The sequence below is a fragment of the Leptopilina boulardi genome, unplaced genomic scaffold (genome assembly GCF_019393585.1).
Source record: "Leptopilina boulardi isolate dan_hultmark-lab unplaced genomic scaffold, ZJU_Lbou_2.1 LbouV2_317, whole genome shotgun sequence".
NCBI lineage: Eukaryota > Metazoa > Arthropoda > Insecta > Hymenoptera > Figitidae > Leptopilina > Leptopilina boulardi.
In genome coordinates this window covers 495,058-507,962 of record NW_026137882.1, presented here as the reverse complement: position 1 = coordinate 507,962, position 12,905 = coordinate 495,058, and the positions used below count along the sequence as shown (strand labels likewise).

The following is a 12,905-nucleotide window of genomic DNA, read 5'->3' as shown; positions in this document are numbered from 1 at the left end:
GATGGTGGTATTTAAAATAAATAACCAATTTTTAGAACAATTAATTGTGATTTCTTTACAAGTGGGCATGAAATATTCTACGTCAATGGACGGTTTAATAGTTTACTTGGGCCATTTTTTTTCTATTCTTGTAAGTAAATTTAAATTTTGTAAACAAGTAGAACAGAAAGACACTGATTGTTCTTTCTATTGTTTGGTTTTTTAAGATATTTTATATATGCTGTCTGAAAAGTTTTTCAGAGAATGACAGCTTGTAGGTTATGTCAAAAAATCTTTTACCTCATCAAAATTGCATTTATTACTGTATATTTTTATACTTAATAACTTCAAGTTTACTTCACGTTTTAAATAACCTGAAAGAAGTTTTTATTTTTATTCCATTTTGGCTCTTTTTATTTCATGACATTTGGGTTTTATTTTTTTTATATTCATCGATTTTTGGACGTGTTTTTGTTTATTAATGCACACACGCTATAAGTACCGTAAAAATAAACTAATGTAATATATTGACAGGTAAACATGATTTTTTTTTGTTCATTTTCACCAGACTTAAAAATTTTAATAATATTGTCATAAATTTTCGATAATATATATTATTTAAATAGCTTCTCTGTGTTTAGGATTCTGTTACTGATGAAGAAATGCTTACGGAAGCGACAGTTTATCCTCATTTAATTGTAAGAGGTGTGTAAAATAAATCTATTCTGTTTAAATATAGTGAAATAGTAATTGCGAGCACCACTTTTCAAAAAATAGATTTAAGACAATTTTTTGAAAAAAAATATGTAAGAATTTTATAATTTATTCTTTATAAAATACTGAAAATTTATATAAGGAATTTTTCTAATTAATATATTTCTTACAGGCACGTCTTTGTATGATAGCAATGCAAGTTTTTGCGTCATTCTGGAAAAAAAAATTATTATTCGTGCGACTAGTGTATCAGAGGAAATTTTAATTGCCTTCGTCTCCTACTACACATTCGGATATGCTTATCCAACGTGTCTATCCAAAACATTGGAATTTATTCAAAGGTATTTGAAATATTGAATTCTACGATTTTTATTGATTGTAGATCTTGGATTATCGTTTGTAATTACTGTTTATTTAATTTTATAAGCAGGGTGTCCAGCCGTCAGGGAAAAGGCAGGGAAAGTCAGGGAATTTTATCAAAAGTCAGGGATTTTTTTAATATTGTCCAAAGATAAAAATATTTTCTGAACGTTTTAATTTAAAAATTCAATTCTACATTTTAATTAATTAAAATTCAATTGTCCCAAATTTAAATTAATTTAAGTTTCAATAATTCCGAATGCCAATCAATTATTACACATTTTAACTAAATAAAAATGTAATTAATCCAAGTTTTAATCAATTAAAAATTCAATTTTATTCCAAGTTTTAAACAATTAAAAATTTAATAATTCCATATTTAAACCAATGTAAAACTTAGTTATTCCAATCTTTTGCTGGACACCCTAATAAGACTTTTTCTTATGGTATTTGATTTTTTAAACTGTTATTAAAAATATAATACTTTTTGCAGAGTACTTTTTCGGATAAATCCTCCAGGAGATAAGCCGATTTTTGTTTTAAGATAAAAATTGTAGCAAAAACCTCTCCGTTCGCGAAGTGATTCTCCTGAGAAAGGGTTTTTATCACGTAACTGTAAAACTGATATTTAAAAAAAAAATATAATTTATGAAGTATTTTTTTCGCTTTAAAGTGTAACTAATGAAGATATATAAGGGCAAATCCACGAAACTTTTAACTTTTATGACACCTGAATCAAACACTTAAAAGTCTATATTATTTTTAATTAAAACTTAATATATAATTTTTTCTTGCTAAATTATATACAAAGTAACATTTCTGTACAATATTCGAAGAAAATATTAATTAGTCAATTAGTTTTATAGGTTAAAAAGTGAAAAAACACTGAAATTTCATGTGACACCGTAAGAAAAGTTTACATTCTTAACGACTTTTCTTTTGCGGCGTGTAAAATATCGCTTCAGCTGCAAAGGAAATATCTAACAGACATATTTTGTCAAAATTTTTTCACTATCCCACTAGTATGCCACCACTAAAACTAAAAATACAAAGGTTTGATTGTGTGATAGCACTTTTTAAAAAAATTAAATTGAACGTCTTATGAAAATATCTATTACGGCGTTGGATAAAAATAAAAGTTCAATGCATTTTTTAAAAGATGATGAAAAAACAAAAATTTTAAGACTTTTTTCAATGATATGCCTCTAATTGTATTCCTGTGGTAACAATTTAAAGATGATAATAAAAATCGCGATTTCATTTAAATTTATACATTTTTTAAAGGCACAACTGCATTTTTGCTTTAAACAGGTCAATCTATGGTCTGATCGAAAAATTTTCATACATATATTTGAACACAAAAACGCCACTTAAGTATTTTGAGTGAAACAAATTTTATTAAGTTAAGAATATGCTGAAAACACTTTTTTGGAGTCTTTATGATATCTCGAAAAATTTCCTTGTAGCCTTGTTGTGTTGGTGAGACAGACAAACAGACAGCGCTTATGAAAATTGCACTGAATTTAATCATAAATGTTCGAAATGTAGTCAGAACAAGAAAAAAAGACTTTAATCCCTTTAAATTAAAAATTTTGATAAAGCGAAAAGCTAAAAATTGATTTTAAAGTATTGGCCATCTCCCCCGTGCATTCCGGGAGAGATGGCCAAACGCGTTTTTTAAAAAATATTAATTTTAAGATTGTTTGCATTTAAAAAATTTCTCATTTCTATCATTTTTTGTAAGTTAAATGTTCAATGTTTAATTATCAATAAAAGTTAATACTTAAATCACTTTCTTTTTATTTTTACAGACCTTTAAAAAAACTGTGGCCAACTCCCCCGGACTTACCCTAAATTAAATATAACATTTTTTTATAATATTTATTAATATAAAGGTCCAAAATAATCACTTTTTTAAGTAAAAAGAATTGTTTATTTAAAAGATACAACAATAAATAATAATTATAAAATTAATCAAAATAATTAAAATAGTATATTAAGCAACAAGGGTCCAAAGGCAGCCATCGTTTACGTTGGCGTTTGCAGCACAAGTGGTAGTCGAGGGCGAGCCCAAGACGTGAACGAGTGCTAGCAAACGTCAACGTATAAACAATTGGCTGCCTTTGGACCCATGTTACTTAGGATACTTTTTTATTCCAAAGGCACAAACGTCGCGCTTTTAGGTTATCTGACGGCCGGGTGAAAAAGCCATTCATTTGTTCTACCGTTTAAAAATGGCGTTAATTTTTACCCTAGGGCAAACATGGAGACCATTTTCAGGCGGGAGAATAAATGATTGGCATTACACCCAGACGACAGGTATCTAAATGCGCCATGTTTGTGCCTGAAGGATAAAAAATTATTTTTTTTCTATTTTTTTGTATTTTTTAATCGAACTAGACCCTCTTGTGGAAAAATTTCGGGGCGCTGGTAGGACACTGGACAGACTGTCTAACGTCTCTATAGACCCAGGCCAGACGGTCTTGTCGAGCCCCCGATCAGAAGTGGAACGAAAGTTCCATGCTACGGTCTAGAGTTAGACAAGCTGGCCAGGTCTTGATTCTCGCGTTCAATAATTCTTAATAATAATAGTAATAATAATAATAATCCTATTAATATTACGTATTATTATATTTATAGATAAAATTAAAATAACATTAGTATTCATTAATAATATGATTTTAATTTATTAATAATAAGGAGATAAGTTGTATTGGAATCTTATAAGTCAAGACAACTTATCTCCTCATTTAATTATTATTAGTAATTTCAAAAAAAATTTATTATTATTTAATTAATTTAATCCGAAGTTTTTTACAATTTTTGTTTCATCAGTTAAGATTAATTAACAACACCTGTGGAAATAACACCTAATCTAATTTGAAAAATCTCGCTCGCACTGGGCACCGAACCCACGACCTAACACTCGCAAACCTACAACGCTAACCACGGGGCCACGCTGGCTACTTGGCGACAATCTGTTAATATCGGTGATGTTTTTGACGCGCTTTTATGCTAAATTCAAAATGTTTTTATTCTTAAATTACATATATTTTTAATATAATTATAAAATTATTTCTATTTATATAAAAGCCATATCCATTGACTTTATTGTCATAGGTAAGCCCATCTAAACTAGTCGGTCTTGCTATTCGCTAAGAAGCGTTTCAATAGACGTAGTCGAGTTCGTCTTATCTAGACCGTTTTTCAAGACTCAGGCCAGCGACTTTACAGTGCTACTTGACAAACGTGTAGGTTATGGTCGTTTGCGGTTGTCAGCGTACTTTTACAGTTCTTGCACTTTTGTGAAATTCTTTTTTTTTGTAAAATGCTTTTGTAAAATACTTTCGTAAAATATTTTTCTGAAATACTTTCGTGAAATACTTTTGCGAATTACTTTTGTAATTGTGTACAAATATTTTTAAATAATATATTTTTTACAATTTAATATATTTCATAATTAGTAATTAATATTATTTAAATTAATATATATTGTACAATTGGATATGTCGAATTTGGGTGTAATAAATTTTAAATATATTTTTAGTTTTGTTAAAAACTACTTTTTAGTTTGAGGTTATGTAAATGGATATATAATATAAAAATAAATAAATTCGTGACAAAGTTTTTTCTTCGATTAAAAAAATAAATTTCAAAAATCTATAAAAAAACAAAAGAATATTTTTATTGAAATTAACAGCAATATATAAATATAATTTAAATAATATTAATTACTAATTATAAAATATATTAAATTGTAATTAGTAAAAATTGTAAAAAATATATTATTTAAAAATATTTGTACACAATTACAAAAGTAATTCGCAAAAGTATTTCACAAAAGTATTTTACAAAAGCATTTTACAAAGAAAAGAATTTCACAAAAGTGCAACAACTGTAAAAGTACGATGACAACCGCAAACGACCATAACCTACACGTTTGTCAAGTAGCGCTGTAAAGTCGCTGGCTTGAGTCTTGAAAAACGGTCTAGATAAGACGAACTCGACTACGTCTATTGAAACGCTTCTTAGCGAATAGCAAGACCGACTAGTTTAGACGGGCTTGCCTATGACTGGTAAGACTATTTCTAGACGCTAGACTTCCACAAAATTTTTCCACATTTAGCTTCCTCAACCAGTCGCAAGTTTCCCTTTTCTCCACCATTGTATTGAAAAAAGGGCCTACAGGAGTCTAAAAGACCTAAAAGAGTGCTTTCCAGTGGGAAATTGCCAAGACTGAATATTGGCTAAATATTGGACCAGTTGTTTTAGCCAATATTGGACCAAGTCTGGGAGTGTGCCAATGCCAAGGCTTGAATTACAATATTGGCCCAATATTCAACCAATATTCAAAAATACAAAAAAATAAGACTTCTGCCAAGATTAAAAAAATTAATTATTAAAACTAAAATATAATAAAATTTTTTGTTATATTCATATATTATATTTTATTATATATAACATTATTATTTCCCTTCGCATCAAGGGTTATATATAAAATCATCCGCAATAAACGGAGAAAAAGAAAAAAATTATTTTCTAATTTTCTGCTAGACAATAACAATTATCAGGTGATAAAAGAGATATTGTGAAGATTCTGTACATATCACGGATACTTATACCTTAACCGATTGATGTTGTTTATGAGAGAGAAAACCCTGCCATCTGACGGATAGTTGGAAAATTAACGTAGCGCGACATTCAAATTGCGTGAAGGAAAAACTGTAAGTATAAAGAATTAAAATTAAAAAAATTATTTGTGACCATTGTAACATTAATTAAGTTTTGTTTAATGCAATAGTATGCATTCTTAAGTAAATACATTTTTAAGTAATTCTTTATACTCACAGTTTTTCCTTCACGCAATTTGAATTTCGCGCTACGTTAATTTTCCAACTATTCGACAAATGGCAGTGTTTTTCTCTCTTATAAACAACATCAATCGGTTAGGGTATAAGTATCCGCGATATGTACAGAATCTTCACAATATCTCTTTTATTCACCTGATAATTGTTATTGTCTAGCAGGACATTATAAAATATTTTTTTCTTTTTCTCCGTTTATTGCGGATGATTTTATATATAACCCTTGATCCGAAGGGAAATAATAATGTTATTATATATAATAAAATTTAATATATAAATATAACAAAAAAATTTATTTTATTTTAATTTTAATAATAATTTTTTTAATCTTGGCTGAAGTCTGATTTTTTGTATTTTTGAATATTGGTTGAATATTGGGCCAATATTGAAATTCGAGCCTTGGCATTGGTCTCTACACTCCCAGACTTTGTCCAATATTGGCTAAAATAATGGACCAAGATTGGCAAAACTGCTCCCAATATTGGACCAATATTCAGCTAATCGTGCTTTTCCCACTGGGTTATTTAGATTCCAGGAGGAGGTAAAGACGATTCAAATTTCGACTCGGATAGTGTAGTAGAAAACATGTTGTGTAAAAAAGTGAGGTTTTTCATCCTTCAAAAATGTTTTTTATGATTTTTTACTGCAAAGTAGGTAATTAAAAACCATTCAATGTGATAACCAGAAATGTTTACGTTTCGCGCAATGACAACATAATTAACATAACATTAATTAATGCTTTTTATTTAAGTGTTGCACAAAATAATGTTTCATTGATAAAACTTTAGTCTAAATATGTCGAGATGAAAACTTGATAACTGTTTTTTTAAAAGCACTAACAATAAATATGCTGGACCATCAATTATTATATTTATTTATTGTTTCTTCCAAAATATTAAAAAAAAGTTTATATGTTATTTTAGAATTATTACTGTATCTAAATAATTCAACTAGATTTAATTATGTTTCTGAAATAGGTTTAGAAAGTTTCAATCAGATTTTATAAGGTTTTATCAGATTTTATCGATTATTATGTTTAGTTTTTTTCCTCATTAATAAGAATTCAGAAGTTCTACTATACTTGTATGCTTAAAGATCTATCTATAGGAAATAAGTTACATATACATAAACTGTGTCTCAGAACTATGCTACCTCATCTTATTATAATATGATATAATTTTTTATATTTTTGTTTGACATGACGTTATAAAATATGTTTGAAAGTAGCTTGTAACACTTGTTCTGTAACACTGTCACATGTGTTAGAGTACACTTAAAAACAGGTTTTCTGTATACAAAGTAGAGATTGTATATAAAAATTTCTAAACGACAATGTTTAGGTCTTAACTTTTCTTAAGTCACGTGGGTGCGGATGTAGATGGAGAAGATAGATGAACTCATACGTAAAATATGAAAGAAGACAATCTGACGTTTACGTTGGATGATTAATGTTTTTTGATACAGGCTTCTTTGGGTCTCACATTCGACTAGCCATTCATGTCAACGTGTATTAATACATGAGTGAACTCAAGGTGCGAGTCACGTTGATATATACGGTGAAATTTTAAATATGCACGGTGTCATTGTCATATCGACTGATTTCCTATACTAAGATATTATAAAGATACATTTAAAAGCAATTTTTACATTATCCTATACGATAAAACTTAATTGCAAAAATGTTTTTTTATTTTATAATTTCAGAAAGATTAAATATTTTATTCTTTTGGAACATATAGAAAAAGTAATTTTGATAAAGTTTATATTCCATTCTATTGATTGACAAACAATAAATGAGTTTATACAAAATTTATTCTTTTAATATAAAAAGAACGTCCTACACGCACACTTTTTTTATTTCAATTTTTCAGTTTCCACAGTAGTAATGAAACATTTTCAGTAATCAAGCATTGGTTTGATCACTTGCATACAAAAAAATTGAGTTGAAAATGAGTAGCGTAATCAACTTGAAATGCAAAAAATTTATCCTCGTGGGTGGCACAACGTTTTATGTCGTTTAACATTGGTTCAATTTGATACGCAACAAAAATGACCCCTGGTCTACCAACACAGATTTATGTGTTTGTGCAATGTTGTAGAAATATTAAATTTTCAAAAAATAATTGTTAGCAAATAATAAATAATTCTGGGTTATAAGATCCATTTATTTTACTAGTAGGTATCACGTTTTTTAAATTTCAATAAAAATTTTAAAGCCCTGTAAATCTAAAACCTTTGAAAAATCCCTTTCCAACTTTGAATTGATTTCTTTATAATGTTTATATGATTCATAGAAATTAAATTTTATTAACCAATTTTTTATGAGTAAATAGTAGGGGAATAGTGTCAGGGTTGGACACTTGTCAGGGTTGGACACTTGCCTTTTTTTAAATAAGAACACTAGCGCCACCTGTGTGCGTACGTGACGAATCTTCTAGTAGTATAACCTAACTTTTTGTGGCATTACATTTTTGGAGAATCAAAAGTAGCGTCTCTTGTGACTTCGGTGCAATCGAAGAGACAAAAAAAGTTTTGTTTGACTTGTGAATAAACCTAAAAAATGTGTAAAAAAAACACGAATTCGGCAAGATAAGCTTATTGAATGTATTGTGGGGTACATAATTTAAGAAGAAAAAAAGTGAAAAATCGAATCGCGACACATGTCTAGTTATGGTTAGCACAATTCGAAAATGATGCTTCTAGTTAGGGTTGGACACTTTATACAGTTAGGGTTGGACACCCATATTAATTATGAATTTGACACAATTTATAAATAAATTTTATTTTATTGATATTTCAGTGCAAAATTGTGCCAAAGATATTAGAAAAATAATACTTAAATTGTATAAATTTTGTTCATCATTTCATTGAGTTATTTGGAACAATAAAGCGTTATTTTTTATAATTTGAGTTCATTCCTTTTTTAAACCCATGAAGCTTTACAATTTGTAAACAATAAGTAAAGATAAACATGAAAAAATAAGAATAAAAAACATTACAAATGTTATTTTACGTTTTTACCAATAATGCGTTTCGATTTTCAAAAAGTGTCCAACCCTGACTGAAAAGTCCAACCCTGACTAGATTTTTTTTTTTTTTAAAATGTTTATAACTTTTTTAATTTTGGACCAATCAATTTACGGTCCACAGCAAAAGTGTTCCTCTTTTGTAGATCTTTCCACCCATGTACCACAATTGACTGAATTTATCTAAACAAAATATTTATAAACAAAAAACCAAAACTGTGTCCAACCCTGACACTATTCCCCTATGTAAATTTTAAACAAAGCTTATAATATTTTTGTGATAAAGATTTGTTAAAATAATTGTTGAAATAATATTTGAATTTTTATTATATTAAAGTCTAGAATTTCGATAGGAACTTTGACTGCATCGAAATCCATTTCTTTTGTTGTGAGGGATTTCACGCCAGGGACAAACATTTATCCTTTATGGTTCTTAGATTTGACCCTAGTTTTACAAATGGTTTTTACATTAAAAAAAATACATAAGTAAAAAACTTTTAAGTCTTTACCTCACAAGGAAGTCTCACTGTCCTGAATTTAGTGAAGTGACATTTTTTGAAACTAGTATTAGTAGTATTAAATAATTCAGTTTTAATCTAAAAAAAGAGGATTCTTCTTTTAAAAAAAGAATATTGTCAACTTCTTTTCCCCTAGATTTAATATTTAACGTAATCGCGAAAAAATATCTAATTCAACGCCTCCCACTTATATATGCAAAATAATTTAATATTTTTTGTACAAATTAAGAATATTATATTTAAAGTTTTGTTTAGGTATATTTTTCATAAAATAATGAAGTAAAAATCATTCCAATAATTAAAAATTAAGTGTTATTTATTCATTTATTACGCAGTTTAATTATAAAATACCCTATCACTATTTGGTACTGAGTACATGTCAAAAGTGAAAGTCATTTGTCATGTCACAAGGCGGAAAAGTAGTCGATCTACAGGCGCTTCACGATGGGAGGAGGTGCAGGTAGTGAGTTTTGCAGAAATCAGAGACTAACTGTAATTAACATATCGGCGCACTAGTTTGTATAATAGGTACATAATACAAAATAATTCCTACAAAAGTTTCAGTAAAGGGAAATTTTTATTTTAAATTCCCCAAAAAGCATCCGGATAATTATGATATCTTACGGACGTCCTGGGGATATTTAGAAATTAGGATATCCATAGGATGTTCGAGAAGTATCCGCAGACCATTAAATCCTTTACATGGAAAGAAAAATTGTAATAATATTTAATATTTTGAAATCTATTTTTACTTTAGTTGCTAGCATGTAATGGAAACTAACGGATTTCATTAATTATTATTATCACTTTTAAGAAAGCCTGAAATAAAAATAATATTATATAATATAGTTAAGATGGTAAATAGGTGTCTCCTATTAAGTATTTCATTAACCTAATCATATCTGATAAGGTAGAAATTTAATTGACCAACAGTCAAATTTTTATGTATGAAACTCGTACAAATATTTTTCGTACATGGTTTCTGAAAAAAGTGGTTCGTTTCTCGCTGCTGGGGTATGATTCCAGAACCTTCTTATTGCCGGTAAGATGCTCCACCAATTGAGCTACAGAGAGACCTGATTCCCCTCAATTCAGAAACCATGCACACGACTTTTCAACGTCAATATTATATAATATAGTTAGAAAATAAAAATTAGTAAAGTCATTTGAAAAATTAAAATTTTACTATAGGAAACTCAAATGACAATTTTTATTAAAAATTTTAGAAATATCATTATAAAATGATTACGTTAATTGCTTCAATATTTTCATATGTTGTTATAGCCGATACGAAAATTTCAGAAAAGATGGTTGGGGAAGAGGGACTGATAGCAACCGAGCGAGTCTGAACGAATTTGACCGATTGCTAACGAAAAGTCACGATGATTACTCCTGTAGGTATTTGGCTATTTTTTCCATTTATGCTATTTCAGTTATATTTATTAAAATGATTTGTTTTTGGAATTTATGTAAAATATATATTGTATTTCTTTAATCATTATTAAGATTAAACTGAATTGAATATAGATCTTATAACCGAGCAACTTGAAAGTTCACATAACCAGTAGTAATTAATTTTTAAAAGTAAAAACATTTCTCAAAATTTGCTAATAAAGTTTTAAATATTTACTCAATTCACTAACTAATTAAATTAGGAGCACTAGTTTTTTAGATTATCAAGAATTTTATAAGAAATCATAAGAAATTCATGATCAGTGTGTTACTTTAAAAAATGACCTCTTAAACGTTAATTTAAGTTAGTTATTCTTTTCTTATGAATATTAAAAAATAATAGCGCATATAATTTAAACTAATAAATAAAGCGTTTCTCGCAAGTGCATTAAATTCTATTTTCTTAGTATATAAGGAAATTTTCTACCTTCGTGAAACATGTATATAATATAAGTATTCTGCGTTTATGTATATGCGTATTTTCGATAAGTTAGGGATATACACTCAAAAAAATTCATGGTAAATTGGACTAAATTTTAACTATTTCTCCTAGTTCCAGGAAGCGCCTATGAACAAACAGGAGTTGAAACAACTATGTAAAAATTGTCAGATTAACTGTAAACTTTAGTAAAAATTACCACAGTAAATTTAACCAAATAAAGAAGTTATTTCAATGATTTTTTGTCAGTCTCATTAACTGTTTCATTAGGTTGCAGTCGCTAATTTTTATAGTTCCAGGAGGCGCCTATTAACAAAAAGTAGTTGAGACAACTGTGTAAAAACGGTTAAATAAACTGTAAAATTTAGTAAAAAAAAACTATTCAAAGTAGTAAAATTATTATTATTAATATTAGTATTGAAATCCATTTTTTCATCCTCTTCCCTACTACTTTCGTTTATATGTACCTTATAATATTTAATTCTTATATACCTAACAGAGAAAAATCACGAAACGCTGGGGATTGAACGCACGACCCTAACATTCGCAAGCTTGCATGATACTTAAGAACATTCTTATCACTATGTAGTTAATTTTACTATCCAATGTAGTCAAATTTACTACTTTTAATAGTTATTATCTTCATTTAATTAATACTTCTCAAAGTGTACATAAAAACTTTTTCAACTGCTAAAAATAGTAGTATTTACTACAAAATAACAGTTAACTCTACAACAAAAATTATATGTTTGACTTGAACGACAGTCTCCACATTAATAGTGACTATATGAAAACAGTAAGTCTAATTGTTTTTCTGCATTTCGGAAGAAATGGTTTTTTCAACTACATAAATCATAAAAATAACTATTTTTAACACTTATTTTAACTACATGAAAACAATTTCTGTTAAAATTGTTTTTACAAAGCTTTTGCTAAAAATATATTAATTTTTAATAAATAGTCTTAGTTTCCATGACTTGCTAAAGAATATACTAAATTTTTGTATCATTTTTAACATTTATTGCTAAGGATTTTCTTTCCGTGTACTCTTCTCGAAGGCTTTTCGGACGCTCGCGCTGTAAAGAAGTTTTGAATTTTCGACTAGGTAAATAAATTCTGTAATATACTATCCGTTTAAGGTGTTATTTGTTTAAATTATTTAAATTAAAATCATTTTTAACGCAGTATTAAAAACAGGTACATATATTTTATTACTGAGATCAATCGAACTTCGATATTTTACTCTTTTTTTCTATGCTTAGTAATGCATTCATCTTAACAATAATACATACATTGACTTTATGGACTTTAATTTAATGCACTAATTTTTTACAATGTTGGACATCTTATAAATTGTCTTTAAGTTAAAGTTTGACCACAAATATACATAAGGGAATTTCATACAGTCGAAGGCTTACAAAGCGAATTCCTCACTTTCTTTGAGGTGATTGCACTGATGCTAGACAGTTCTGACTTGTGACTTAGCACCCACATACATATGTTAACTCACGCTCACATAAAACACATCAACACTCCCATTACACCTGAGTAA

At 28.1% G+C, this 12,905-nt stretch overlaps 1 protein-coding gene and 1 long non-coding RNA gene across 3 annotated transcripts in view; one reads left to right on the top strand and one right to left on the bottom strand.

The window, feature by feature from the left end:
* Positions 1-12,905, bottom strand: part of LOC127284038 (LIM/homeobox protein Awh-like) — an 83,379-nt gene that overhangs the window by 48,205 nt on the left and 22,269 nt on the right. The gene's annotated exons all lie outside the window — the stretch shown is intronic.
* LOC127284039 (uncharacterized) lies at positions 762-1,643 on the top strand. The gene is made up of 3 exons (XR_007843427.1): positions 762-785; positions 866-1,034; positions 1,547-1,643. It is a non-coding gene; the product is annotated as an uncharacterized LOC127284039 (long non-coding RNA).